This window comes from Pan paniscus, chromosome 5, assembly GCF_029289425.2.
Source record: "Pan paniscus chromosome 5, NHGRI_mPanPan1-v2.0_pri, whole genome shotgun sequence".
Taxonomy (NCBI): domain Eukaryota; kingdom Metazoa; phylum Chordata; class Mammalia; order Primates; family Hominidae; genus Pan; species Pan paniscus.
Window position 1 is genome coordinate 41333408 of NC_073254.2, and position 15279 is coordinate 41348686.

General features: G+C 39.0%; 1 non-coding gene across 1 annotated transcript; it reads left to right on the forward strand.

Moving 5' to 3' along the window:
* The first annotated feature begins 12300 nt into the window (after positions 1-12300).
* Positions 12301-12373, forward strand: TRNAM-CAU (transfer RNA methionine (anticodon CAU)). Its single transcript has one exon. It is a non-coding gene; the product is annotated as a tRNA-Met (tRNA).
* Positions 12374-15279: the final 2906 nt, after the last annotated feature.

The following is a 15279-nucleotide window of genomic DNA, read 5'->3' on the forward strand; positions in this document are numbered from 1 at the left end:
GGGAATAAATCAAGAATCTGGTACAAATTGACTAATGGTATCTTCTGCATCAGCCCATTTCGAGTGAAAAGTCCCCCGTTTTAGAACTTTTGGCTCTTCGTTTTAATGCTCCCTCCTGAGAATTAACAAAAATTTTGATTACTCTGGGCACGCTACCTGATTAGCCCTGCTCCGCAAGGAGCAGTTATATATATATATAATCACACACACACACACACACACACACACACACACACACACATTTTTCAGGGAATCCTGCCTAATTTCTTCCGAAGTTCAGCTGTCTCAGTTCACACCAAACAAGTTACACGATTTCATAACGGATAGAGGACAGAAGCTTAAGGAGGGAGGGCCGAATGCACCGGGAACCCTAGTCAAGTGTAGGAAATCATCACGAGCGAGGCGAAGCAGGTCGCGGGAGACGAGACCTTCACTCAGGAACGGGGACGATGTGAATCGTGTTTCTATCGAGTGGCCGGGGGACCGGGTTGGGATCAGCCAGGAGGAGGTAGCCGCACAAGGCTTAGCTGGGTCTCCCGCGCAGACATCTCCTGGACAGCGACCCAGCGCCGCGCAGGCGCTCACGGCCCGGCTCCAGGGCTGCGGGTGGCGAGTCCCTGCCTGCCCGGCGCTCGCCCTCGGGGAAGGACCGACGCCTCGCGACGGCCGCGGACGCACCAGCGCAAGTGGTTCCTTGGAATCTCCCCATGTAATTCCACATGAGATTAAATTTTTAAAGCGCCTCATACTCGTGACCCATGGGTCAATGCCATCTAGCAACCATTCAGTGGCTGAATCCTCAGACAGGCACTCAGCATCCCCAGAGCCTAGGGGCATGCCATATGCCCCCACATAAAGATTTGTTGAATGAATGAAGGTGTCTAACTCCATTGTCTTGCCCTATTAAAGATGTATACTTTCTCTGCCTAGACCATTATGGTGATACCCTGACCTTCCTCATGATCTTTGCACTCAATTCTCAACTCTGTGCCCTATTGGAATGGTACTGAAATGCAAATTCAGTTACAGTCTCTCCTAAATTCATTTACCAGCAAACTTTGCTTACAGTGCTTAAACATTTTATCCTGACATTCAAAGCCCTTCATAAAAAGCTGGCCTCCCTCGCAGCTTTACTCCTGGAATTCAATCCTATGCACACTCTCAGAAAACAAAATCATTGTTAATTCACCTTCAAAACCTGTTGTTTTATTCTTCTGAGACTTTGCAAATACCTTTGAGCAAGGCATCTGGATAGCTCCTCATTTTTAAATGTAACTGTGGATACCACCTTGAGTGGAGATGGAAAGAAAAGGGAAGCTGAAGGATAATGGATTGTCAAAATTCATGCTTTCTCATTCTTGTCTGGTTTGATAATCAGTGCCTAGCAAGGAGTCAAAGAAGGTTTTCTTTATATATCTTCTAAATAACACAAAACCTAGCTCCGCATTAAAGCCTTAGAATTAGTTTCTGGGATTAATTAAAAAAGCAGCAGACTTCAGACTGTCATATTCAGATTCCCACAGATGTTGCAGCCACAGTGCAGAATACTAACCACTATAGGATCATGACAGGCCACTGGGAAAAGCTGATGACTTCTATTTATTACAAATTTGTCATGCCAATTGCCTTTTCATCAAACCAGTAAGAGCTCAAAAGGGCATACTTTATGATTACAAAGTAGAAATAACTTTGCAAAATCTTCATGGGTAGACAAATCTTGCTTGTTTTCACCTGTGGCTAATTATCTTGCTCATTCCAGAAAACCAGAAAGGCTCACAGCTTGCCATCTTATCTTGGTTTAAGAATTCTTTTTGAACTTACCCTGTGAAAGAAAACACACAGAAGAAAGCTTTCTCTCTGCATGTCACTGATTTCTGAACAGGAAAATATGAGAAAAGTATCATCATAACTGTAGACACTGGGTATAAACTGGGGGATCTAGATTGTCAGCTTTTCAAGAAGCTTATATTCTAGGGGAGAGATAGAAAATAAAACAATAATTTAATATGTTTTCCAATTTATTAAAAATTTTATTTAAAAGATGGAGAGAGAGACAGGACATGGATTCAGCTGGAGAGGTCAAAGAAGGGCTCTCTGAGACAGTGACATTTGAGTTGTGGCCTCAGTGTTGAAAATGAGTCCACTGTTCTGGGTCTGGAGCAAAAGTGGCGGAGTTCAGAGGCTGACAGCTGGGGTCTGGGCCTCTGCGGGCAGCCAGAAGACGAGCCAATAGAGTACCCCACTTACCAGACTGACGGCAGAGCCAAATATGAAAATGTTCTTTTTTCTCAAGCCTCGAGACTGCACACCAAAGTCCCAAGCAATCAAGGAAACTCCATTTCCAGTTCCTTGGTGTCTCTAAGGCATAGGCTCAAAGTGAAGCAGACTTTTCCTGAGGTGAAATGCAGAGACAGTCCCACTGCTCAGCTCAGTGTGGATCATGACCTTCCTGCCCTTCCCTTCTAGCTCACCCTCACCAGATTCTGAGGACTGATGAGGAAGGAATTGCTTTACAGCATTTTCTGCTGAGCATTTATTGCATGATTAGGTCAATCTCCAGCTCACTGAGCACTTACAGAAAAAAAATCTACCAGGTTTCATGTGTGACCTTGAAAATTGTCCTCATTTCTTCTGTTTGTAATTTAGTAGGTTATCCAGAGGAATTTTCCCTGGATGTTATTACATTAAACAGTAGACAGAGTACTGCAAAGGTGAGGCCCAAGGCAGATGGAAATAACCACAGTTAACTGCCTGCTGCCACATACACCCTATTCCTGATCTGCCTGTGAGACTTTTTTCTAAGGATTTAGTTTATGCCAAATGTTTCATTCCCTGACTCTGGCTTTCTCTCTGTCTGTCATCTCCAGTGTCAGATATCAGCCTTTCTTATTTTTGAGGCTAAATCTCCACATAAATCTCAGTCTCAATTAGCAAAAAGCTCTTCCCATCACCACTAAAATAACCTTATTTTGGGCCCAGAGTATGGGTAATGGATGTCTGCTCCAACCCTCTGTAATGCAGCCTGCATTCTCTTGGTTTTCTTTACCTTTTACAGTCCTTTACTTGGAGTGTTAGTGAAATAATTGCCAAGCCCAACCTGTACATGCCCAATGAAGAAAGAACCAAAAACCCGAACATCCATTACTATCTACATTTGAACCTCTGAATAAGTGGAATAGTTCTTCTATTTATCAGACATTAATTCAGAATCTCTTTTGTGTCTGCCACCCAGGTTCAAAACTCCCAATTGCCCTTGACTTCTCCTCCCTCAAATCTTTATACTTAGGGTTTTTATAGATACTGTAGAGCCTTCCTATACAACCTCTCCGGAATATTCTTTTCTCATTTGTCTGTTCCTTCATCCATTCTACAACATTTATTTAGAGTGTATTTTGAATTAGGCGCTGATGATGAAGAAAGACTCATGCTGTTGACCTCAGGACCTGACAGAATAAATGAGGATGAACCTGGATCCTTAATTTTTTTAATAATTTATTTCGCTTTCTCTCCAATTCCAACCTCTTTAAAATTCACAACTAAAATCCTCTTCCTAAAATGTTACTTCGATTACATAAGCCACCCGCCTGGAGTTAATCCTCTCCTCAATATATCTGCAAATGTCTAGGCTTTCCCAACACTATTTCCATCAATACGCATTTTACAAACATACACACACACCCCCACCAATTAAATAGGTATGTCCCACATACACACTAAAAGATTTCTATACCATCACTGTTCTTTCTGTCCTGTGTGCCATCTTCATCTTCATTTCTCAGCTATATCTATTTTTATTTCTTCTCTTCAATATGGCCTTGCCCCTTGCCACCTTTCTGTAATACATTTCTGGTTTTTTGCTATTCACTTATATGGTATGGTTATGTGACTACATATGAAATACATAAACAGGGATTGAAATTTAAGTTGTTATAAGTTTAAAATAGCCGGTTATAATTATATAATTATAAAATGTTTTAGGTAAACCTCACGATAACCACGAGACAAAAACCTATAGTAAATCCACAAAAGATAAAGAGAAACAAATAACAGCATACTACCACAGAAAATAATTCAATCACCAATCAAAACAGCAAGAGAGGAAGAAAGGAACAAAAAACCCTAAAAAACAACCAGAAAATACTTAACAAAATGTCAATACTACGTCCTTAACTGCCAATAATTGCCGTCATGTAAATGGATTAAATTCTTCAATATAAAGATATAGAATGGCTAACTGGATTTTTAAAAATATATCCCAAAAAAGACCCAACTATATGCTGCCTACAAGAAATTCACCTCACCTTTAAGGACACACAGATTGAAAGTGAAGAGATGGGAAAAGACATTCTGTGCAAATGGAAATGAAAAGAGAGCAGATATACTTATATCAGATAAAGTAGACAAAGTCAAAAATTGTGAAAAGAGAGAAAGGGGTCTTTATATTACGATAAAAAGGTCGATTCATCAACAGGATATAACAATTATCAATTTATATGCACCCAACATTGGAGCACCTAAATATAGAAAGCAAATATTCATAGATCTGAAGAAAGAGATAGACTGCAATAGAATAATATGAGGGGACTTCAGTCCCCCACTTTCAACTATGAACAGATCATCCAGAGAGAAAATCAATAGAAAATATTGGACTTGATATATACGTTAGACTAAATGGACCTAACAGACATATACAGGATATTCCACCCAACAACAGTAGAATGTCACTTCTATTTAACATGGTGCTGGAAGTCCTAGCCAGAATACACATTCTGGTCAGGTGCACATGAAACACTCTCCAGGACAGGCCATATATAAGGCCACAACATGAGTCTTAACAAATTTGAGAAGACTGAAATCATATCAAGTATCCTTTCTGGCCACAATGGCATGAAACAAGAAATCAACAACAGGAGGAATTTTTGAAAATTCACAACTATGTGGAAATTAAACAACATGCTCCTGAACAACCAATGGGTCAAAGAAGAAATCATAAGGGAAATTGAAAAATTACTTTGGGACAAATGAAAATGGAAATACAATATACCAAAATTTACAGGATACAAGAGCAGTTCTAAGAGAGTTTTCATCAAAAAAGACGAAAGATCACAAATAGACTACCTAGCATCCATTACACCTCAAGGACTGGAAAAACAATCAACTAAGCTAGTTACAAAGTTAGTAGGAAGACGGAAATGATAAAGATCAGAAGAAGTAAACAGAAGATAGAAAAAATAAAGAGATCAACCAAACTAAGAATTTTTTTTAAAGGTAAATAAAATTTACAAACCTTTAGCTAGACTGATTAAGAAAAAAAATGCAAAGACTCAAAATCAGAAATGTAATCAGAAATGAATTGAAGAGGTAACAACTGTTACCACAGAAATACAAAGGATTATTTAAAAACTACTACGAACAATTATATGCCAACAAATTGGATAACCTAAAAACAGGATAAATTCCTAGACACATGCAACTTGCAAGACAGAATCAGAAACTCTGAACAGAGCAAAAACAAGTAAGGAGATTAAATCAGTGATAAATCTACCATCAGAGAAAAGCCTAGGACCTGACAACTTCACTGCTGAATTTGATGAAACATTTAAAGAGGCAATACCAGTTCTTCTCGATCTCTTTCAAAAAACTGAAGTAGAGGAAATACTCCCAAACACATTTTACAAGGCCAGCATTACCATGAACCCATTGCCTGAGGAGAGCACTACAAAGAAAAAAAAAATTACAAACCAATATCCCTGATGAACATGTATGCAAATATACTCAACAAAATACTAGCAAATTGAATTCAACAGCACATTTAAACAATTATTTACCATGATCAAGCAGGATTTATCACAGGGATACAAAGATGGTTCAACTTATACAAATCTGTAAATGTGTGATCCACCGTATTAACGGAATGAAAGACAAAAACCATCTCATCATCTCAATAGATGCAGAGAAAGCATTTGACAAAATTTAACATTCCTTCATGATTAAAAACTCTCAAAAATTAGGTATAGAAGGAATGTACCTTAACACAATAGAGGCCTTTATAGGACAAACCCACATCTAACATCATACTCAGTGGGGAAAAAAATTGAAAGCTTTCCTTTTAAGATCAGGAATAAGACAAGGATATCCACTCTTGCCACTTCTATTTAACATAGTACTGGAAGTCCTAGCCAGAGCAATTAGGCAAGAGAAAGAAATAAAAGACATCCAAATTAGAAAGGAAGAAGTTAAATTGTCCCTGTTTGTAGATGACATAATCCTATATATAGAAAACCCTAAAAAACTCACCAAAAATCAAAACTGTTAGAAATAAAAAACAATTTCAGTACAGTTGCAGAATACAAAACAACATACAAAAATCAACATACAAAAGCTAGCATTTCTATACACTAATGGCAACCTAACCAAAATAAAAAATTGTAAAGATCCCATTTACAATAGCTACAAAAAATACTTAGAAATAAACTTAACCAAGGAGGTGAAAGGTCTGTATACTGAAAACTATTAAACACTGATGAAAGAAATTGAGGAAGACACAAATGGAAAGATATCCTGTGTTTATAGATTGGAAGAATTAATATTATTAAAATGTCCATACCCCCCCAAAGTGATCTACAGATTCAGCGCAATCTCTATCAAAATCCCAATGACATTTTTCACAGAAATAGGAAAAAAAAACCCTTAAAATTCATATGGAAGCACAAAAGGCCCCAAATAGCCAAAGCAATCTTGAGCAAAAACCAAACTGGAGGCATCATACTACCTGACTTTAAAAATATTCTACAAATGTATAGCAATCAAAACAGCATAGTACTGGTGGAAAAACAGACATATAAACCAGTGGAACAGAATAGAGAGGGCAGAAATAAATCCACACATTTATAGTCAATTAATTTTTGACAGACGTGCCTAGACACATAATGAGGAAAGGATAGTCTCTTCAATAAATGGTGTTGGGACAACTGGATATCTACATGCAGAAAAATGATAGGAGGCCCTTATCTCATACCATATACAAAAATCAACTAAAAATTGATTGAAGACAAACATAAGATGTGAGACTCTAAAACTTCTAGAAGAAAACATATGGGGAATGCTCCATAACATTGGTCTGTGCAATGATTTTTTGGATATGAACCCCCCCCAAAAGCAAAAAGACAAAAATAGATAAATAAGATTACATGAAACTAAAGAACTTCTGCACAGCTCCCCCCCCCCCAAAAAAAAATATCAACAGTGAAGAGACAACCGATAGATTGGGAGAAAATATTTGCAAACCATACTTCTGTAAGTGGTTGATATAAAAAATACATCAGGAACTCAACTCAATAGCAAGAAAACAAATAACCCAATTAAAACATGGAGAAAGGACCTTAATAGACATTTCTCAAAAGAAGACACATTGCCAACAGGCATATGAAAACTTGCTTAATGTCATTTATCATCAGGCACATGCAAATCAAAACCACACCTGTTAAAATGGCTGCTATCAAAAAGGCAAAAGATAACAGGTGTTGGCAAGAATGTGGAGAAAAGAGGATCCTTGTACGTTGTTGGTAGGAATGTAAATTAGTGCAGCTGTTTTGTACAGCAGTTCCTCAAAAAACTAAAAAGAGCACTATCATATGATCCAGCAATCCCACTTCCGGGTATATGTTCAAAAATCGGGCTATTGAAGAGATATCTGCACTCTCATGTTCATTGCAGAATTACTACTAAAGTAGCTGAATCAACCTAAGCGTCTATCAGCAGATGAATGTATAAAGAAAATATTACAACTGCACAATGAAATACTATTCAGTCTTTTAAAAAACAGAAATCCTGTCATTTTCGATGTCGATGAACCTGGAGGGCATTGTGTTAAGTGAAATAAGCCAGGCGCAGAAAGACAAATACTGCACGATCTCACTTAAATGTGAACTCTAAAAAAGTCAAACTCATCAAAGCAGAGAGTAGAATGGTAGTTACCAGGGGCTAGGGGAGGAGATGGGAGGTAGGAATGGAATTAGAGAGATGTTTGTCAAAGGACACAAAATTTCAGTTAAACAGGAGGAATAAGGTCAGATCTACTCTGCCGTATGGTGACTACAGTTAATAATAAGTGTATTCTGTACTTTATAATTGCTAAAAGAGTAGATTTAAGTGTTCCCATCACACACACACACTAAGTAATAGATACGTTAATTAGCTCGAGTTAACCATTCCACAATGTATACATATATGAAAACATCATGCTGTACATCATAAATATATACATTTTGTATTTGTCAACCAAAAAAATTGTAAAAACGAGTATTTAATGCTCATCTCAAAATATAAAAAGCCTGTGATGCAAAGGGTTTCTATGGTGTAGTCGTTACCACGCTGGCCTAACACATGGAAGGTCCTCTATTTGAAACTCAACGGAAAAAACAGGTTTCTCTGGTCTCCCAGAATCTGACCGGGAGTGGCCGCTTCTTCCCGGGAGTCCAGAGCTGCAAGGAACAAGTGATAATCCCGCCTCTTTTAAAAGAAAGATCGTCATCCTGGGATAGCTGTGCCAAATTAGCAGGCCGCTCTGGGCGGGCGCTCCCCAGCTGGGACGTGCTCGCTTCTCTCCCTGAAAATCTGGAACGTGAAATCTTACAGCACCAGACTTTTCCAGTGTCCACTTTCTCCTGGTTACGTTTTCCCCTCTCCCTCGCAGAGGAATAGCCATCATGCCCTTGCCCTTGGCCATTTTTGAGTAGACTCGCCTTAGGTCGAGTCCTGGTTCCCCATTAATAATCGAGACATTTCCTTTGTTCCGAGACGCAAGAAATGGTGGGTAGTCGCGCACATCTACTCCTGAATAAAGGAAAGGGCAGAAAGTCTTGCGGTAGGCGACGAATGAGCTCAAGTGGTAGAGTACTCGCTTAGCATGTGAGAGGTAGTGGGATCGATGTTGTCACTTGGGGCCGCATGTCCATACAGTACAACGTGGAGAACGGCTTCATTAGTCACCTGTCGAAGAAAACGAGGAAGTACCAGCCATCTTGAATGCTTCACTGGTAAAAGACCTATGGGCATAAAGAAACAGTGCTAATAATAGCCCCTAAAACGTTCAGTGGACAGTACCCATTTTCTAAGTTGTTTTCTCTTTATTCAGAGGAAAGAAGAGATCCCAAGAGGGTGGGATATACCCAATTGTTCCTTTTCTCTCCTTCCTGCAGCTTGACCCAAAATGCCAAAATGCAGCACAGCTCTGGAAAAGGCAGGGCAGAGCAGGATGAGTAAAACCCCAGCTTTCTTTCTGGTCAGGGCGCTGTAAAGTGGAGTTCCAAGTCACCGGAAAGTCCTGCTGAGAGTGTGGAAAGCAAACCCACAAGTGGTTTGTCAACTCACCGAGTGCACCCCTGAGTTGCGAATATGTAGCTGTAAGGAGCAAAACCAAATACAGAAAGCTTATTTTTTCCCAATTTAAAAAACATGTTTTGTGATTCTACTTTAGATATCTTGAATAGGCAAATTCATGTAGACAGAAAGAATAGAGGTTGTTGGGGAGAGGGAAATGTGGAGTTATTGTTTAATGGGTACAGAGTTGCTGTTTGGGATGCTGAGAAACTTCTGGAAATGGGTAGTGGTGATAGTTGCTCACATTGTAAATGTACTTAATGCCACTAAATTGAACACTTAGAATTTTAAATGTAAAATGGGTTAAGTATATTTCACCACAATAAGAAAACACAAACTCTTGTTCATTCTGTAATTTAGCACATAGTCTCATCATCTGTTTTTCTCCACACCAGCTCATCTGTTCATCCTTCTATTCATTTGACAAATACTTAGAAATGTCTAGATTTATTGTTCCATTCATCAGACATTAATTCAGGATCTCTTGTGTGCCACAGTGTCAAGACTTCTCCCTCAAATGTTTACACCAATATCTTGACAAATACCATAGATCTTTCCTGCACAGCCTCTCCAGAATGTTTTTCTTACCTTTCACTCGTGTTTCTCTTGCCCATTCTACCACGTTTATGGAGGACGTAGTCTGCACCACAAAGTATAATGGGCACTGGAGCTACGGAAAGACTCATGCTGTTCACTTCAGAAGCTGACGGAATAAATGTGAATAAACCTCAATTCTTTAATCTATTTATAACTTCTTTCCATTTCTCTTCAATTACAGTCTTCCTGTTCCCAAGCTCTTTGACATTCAACACTAAACACCTTTTTCTTAAATGTTAATTTGGTTATGTAAGCTGTCTGGAATTTTTTCAAGGGTTCTTAAGTCTCAATGTTTTCCCAATCATTATCTCCATGTGCACAGGCATTTCAATCACTACTTCCTTTCATTTTATAAACAGGCACACACACAAGCAGGCACACATGCACTTGTGCACTACACATCCCAAGTGAACAGGCATGTTTCCTCACACAGGAATTCCTACATCTATGCCTGTTCCTTCAAACTCATGTGCATTCGTCCTCATCTGCATCCTTCAAGGTTCATATTCATCCCTTTACTACAAGCTGATCTTTTAATCCCCATGGTTCTTGTCTGTAATACTTTTGTGATTTTTGCTGTTTTCTTATGTGATGTGAATATGTGAGTTCTATATGATGTAACTTAAAAAGACTTGAATGTAAGTATGTGTGTGTATATATATATAAATCTAACATAAATATATCCTATATATCTTAGAAATCTAAGATATATACATACCTTGAATATCTTAGATATATCTATCTTAGATTTAGGAAGTCTGAGGGTTTCCTCAGTGTAGTGTAGAGGTTATCTCACTCACTTGCCTAACACGAGATGAGGCCCTCAGATAGAAAGACAGATGTTATATAATTATAAAGCGTCTATTCACCGAAGGGACACAACTGTCCTAAATATGTCTGTTTCTGGCCACAGAGCTTCAAAACTTATGAACAAAATGGATAAACCAGAAAGAAAATAGAAAAATCCAATTACCGTTGCAGACATTAACACTCCTCTCTCAGTAATTGATAGATTCAGGAGAGAACAAATCAGCAAACATTTTAGAGAATAGGACAACACCATCCACCAATGGATCTAATAGACTTTATAAAGCAAAATCACAATTTATGTAGAAAGCCGAGCCAAAAAAATCAAAGAAAAGCAAGATCATATTATAAGTAGGAAATCACGAATGGTCAGAGTGCAGAAAAGTGACATTATTGAAACTGATATTTCTGAAACAATTACTTAAATAGCAGGAAGACTGATAACGGCAAATCTGTAAGTGAATCTTTCCTTGTCCATATGTATCCTGCTTTTTCTTGAGGTCTGGGCTGGCCAAATGTCTCCTGAAATTCCTGGGCCTACTACAGTGTCTGGCACAGAGCATCTCTCCAGCAAATATGTACTGAATGAGTAGAAAGGAACTGACGGATTCAGAAGAGACCTGCAAGAATAATGTTCAGTATTTGGCAAATCACTGAATGTGGTGTTTGAAGGAGGACAATGAGTCAAAGTTGACTTGGAAATCTAGGCCCAGGAGGAGGTTGAGAATTAGATATGTGGTATATGAATGAATGGACTACTGTGGAGAAAAACAGGCAGAGAAATAATGAGCAGGAGCAGAGAAAAGACTCACCTTTTGGAATCTAAAATAAATGTGCTTGTCAGTTCAGGCTTTGCCACCTAGCATCTCTGGCACCTTAGAAACAATAATTATCTGAGCCTCCATTACATCTAGAAAGTGCACATTAGGATACATCGTTTTGTTAGCGAAATTCAATTGGACTACGTAAACGCAAGAAATCTCGTAGTATACTTAATAGCACACAAGAAAAAACAAAGGGGTAAAAAACAAAGAGGGTGCCATTATAAGTATTTTGTGTATTTTTGTAGCGGCAATGTCTTCAGTCATGTAGATGCAAGTGGAGATATGAAGGAAGACAGTAGTATGATCAAGAGACAGGTTTGATGGCTATTTCTTCATTCATTTATCCAGGTGGTCAGTGAACTATCATGAACTGAGAACCTCCTGTCTCTTTTCAACAGAGGAGACCATGGAAAGTGTAAGAGTGACTAAGGTTTCTGAGGGAAGGAAAAGGGAAAACGAGCAGCAAAAGACAGGTACAATTGATCCTGGTAACGCAGAACCCAGACGGTCCTATGAAATACTGGAAAGGCGTAGACTCCTCTGGTCGTGGGTATGGAATCTTCCTAGTGCAGCGTTGATTGATACAGAGTAATTTTCAAGTAGGATTGATTGTAGTTTTTGAAAGCTGAAACCGTAAAGTAGGTGGGAAATACACTTCGACAAAATGAATGTTGCCCAAGCTCAACAGCAAGCCCTCTTAGCGCAGCTGGCAGCGCGTCAGTCTCATAATCTGAAGGTCCTGAGTTCAAGCCTCAGAGAGGGCATCACTTTTGCCAAAGAAGTTGGATACACTAAATATCGGAACGCAAATGCTATAGCAGATAAGGATTTGAAGACTGACCCAATATTTGTAGAAAATGGAAACATGATTTAAGTTTTCTTGTTTTTTCGACTTTCCAGTGGTTTGAGTAAAATGAGTGGTGAAAACAGAAGAGTAGATTACACCAGAAACTACAAGCTATGTCATATAATTGGTCTTTCTAGCTGACACAGGAAGCAGGGGAAATTTCTCTTCCAACTTCCCGCTCTCAGGGTCACCTCACACTAATTATTGGGTGGATGGGTGAAGTCATTTATTCTTTTAATCATCCAACAAATATTTCTTGAACACATATCTTGTTAAGAGACTGGGGTCAAGAGTGAATACAACGCAAACATTCCTACCTCTGTGAAACTACATCCTACTTGGGAGGAGTGGGGTGAAAGTGTATTCAGCACAAATATTCCTACTATTGCGAAACTACATCATACTTGGGAGGAGTGGGGAGAAACAGACAGGAAACAATCAAAACTATGTAAGACGTGATGTGACGATGTCTACTGTGAGGGAATCGCTAGGCAGTAAAGGGTTTGGGAATGTGGAGGTGGCACATTCAGCTTTCAGGAGGACACTCAGGGACTCTGTCACCTTGACAACTTTAGCCTTGCCTTCTTCTAGCCATCTTGCCGGAACACTTGTGCCCATGTTTTTCTAACACTGTCATAAGAGTACTTTTACCTATCAAGGCAACTGGGGGTTAGGAGAGCTTTTTGCCCAGAAGGCTAGTTGGCTTCCTTGGAAAACTGATGATACACGAGGACTGGGGTTGTCAATCCCTCACATGTTTCTTCATATGAAAAATGAGGACTGTGGGATTCTCTGGCTGGATCTCAGCACCTAGAGATGGATCTGGGCAATGGGAACTGCTCAGTATTAGCTACTGCTTTGGTTGCCTTCTCCCTGTGGAAAGCTGGCCTCTCACACTGAATTTGTATCATAGGCACTCATGAGGGTCTTGACTATATCAATATCTGATGGGAGACTTTAGTGCAGTTCTGTTGTCGTAGCTGATTTGCTCGTTTGGTAGCTAGCATCCAGCTTCTTGTGAACATTAAAATAAAATAAAATAATAAAATAAAATAAAATAGATTATGGAGGAATAGAATACAGATACATACTAAGGTATAATTTTCCAGACAAAATGGATTTGGATAAAAGAATCTAATTAAGAATTTGTGCATGGTTCTTTTAAAATTCCTTTGTTTTTGTTTTTGTTTTTGTTTTTGTTTTTTGCCTGTTTTTCAAGTCTCCAATTTTTGTCACCCGTCTCCCATCAGGTCAGAGAGATAGCCAATGGTCAGAAGCAATCTTCCAGCAACTGCCATAGCGCTTTCTCCTGCCTGCAGATGCCTCTTTTTAGTCAGCCTTTATGGGAAGTAGCAGCACCATCCGTTCCCAGAGAGCAAGCTCTGGAGTAGCTGAGCTAACCCCAGTTGCTAATCTGAGCTAATCCCAGTTACCCCAGTGGATTTACAGATTGAGGGTAGAACCCAGCAGGGTTCTCTTCTTGGAAAGAATAGGCTTCCCTCTAAGGTTTCACATAGATACTGGGTGAGGAAACAGCCCTAAATGGCTTCAGAAATTGAATGCTCTTTGGGCAAAGCAGGAAGCCCTGCTGTGGAAGAGCATCATTTGAGCATAAATCAGGTTATCAGGACAAACAGAGTGTTCAGGAGGTCTAGATGGTTAAGCAGAGAGCCTCATCAGAATATCCGTGGTGAAGAGAAACAATCTCGTTGGGAGAAGGATAACCATAATTGGGGACTTAGAATAAAGGCTAAAAATGATTCAAAGAGAATGCAAAAAGAATCAGGCACAAATCTTTACTATATTCTCTTGTGCAAATCTCACCTTACTATGTGTTTGTATTCTATTCCTCCACAATCTTTATTTTATTTTTATGTTCACAGAGACTTGCTGGTTCCAACTAAATGAGCACAACAGCCAGTGACAACAGAACTGCACTTAAATAGTCCCTCATCAGCTCTTGAGAGCAGATTCCTTAAAGGTGAACAATATTCCACATACAAGGACTTTTCAGCAGTATGCATTAGAAATGGAACTGAATGTTTATTATTCTTTATATAAGTTGGTTGATATGACTTTTCAGCTTCCCTCAGTAACATTATCTAAATTTTGTAGATGACAGTAAAGCTCAGAGGAGTTAAACCATTTTCCTCAAATCACGTAGCTTTAAACAGGAAAACCAGATATGAAAAGCAGATTTCTTTCTAAATTAAAAAACAAAAACAAAAAAACTTGAGCTCTTGCTTTACCCTAGCACATAGTCTCGCCATCTGTTTTCTCCACACCAGGTCATTCATGTAACATTCATTCACATAACAAATACAAATAAATGAGCGGATTCATTCATCAGATATTAATTCAGAATCTCTTTTGTGTCTACCACACTAGGCTCAAGACTTCCCAGTGTCTTTGTCTCCTCTCCCTCAAATCTCTCCACCCAATATCTTGACAAATAAAGTAGATCCTTCCTGTACAACGTCTCCAGAATCTTTTCTTCCTTTTCTTTCACCTCTGTCATCATTCATGCTACAGTGTTTATGGAGGATGTGTTCTGCAGCATGAAGTGTCGTGGGCACTAGCGCTGCAGAAAGACTTCTGCTGTCCACCTCAGGTGCTGACATGATAAATGTGGGTAAACCTCAATCCTTTGATATCTTTATGACTTCTTTCCCTTTCTCCCCAGTTCCTGTTTTCTCATGTTCAAGCTCTGACATTCAAAACTAAACACCTTTCTCTAACATGTTGCTTTAATTATTTAAGCATTCTGCCTGGGATATTTTCAATTAGTCATGGCATTTTTCATAAAACTCTCCCAATATATCT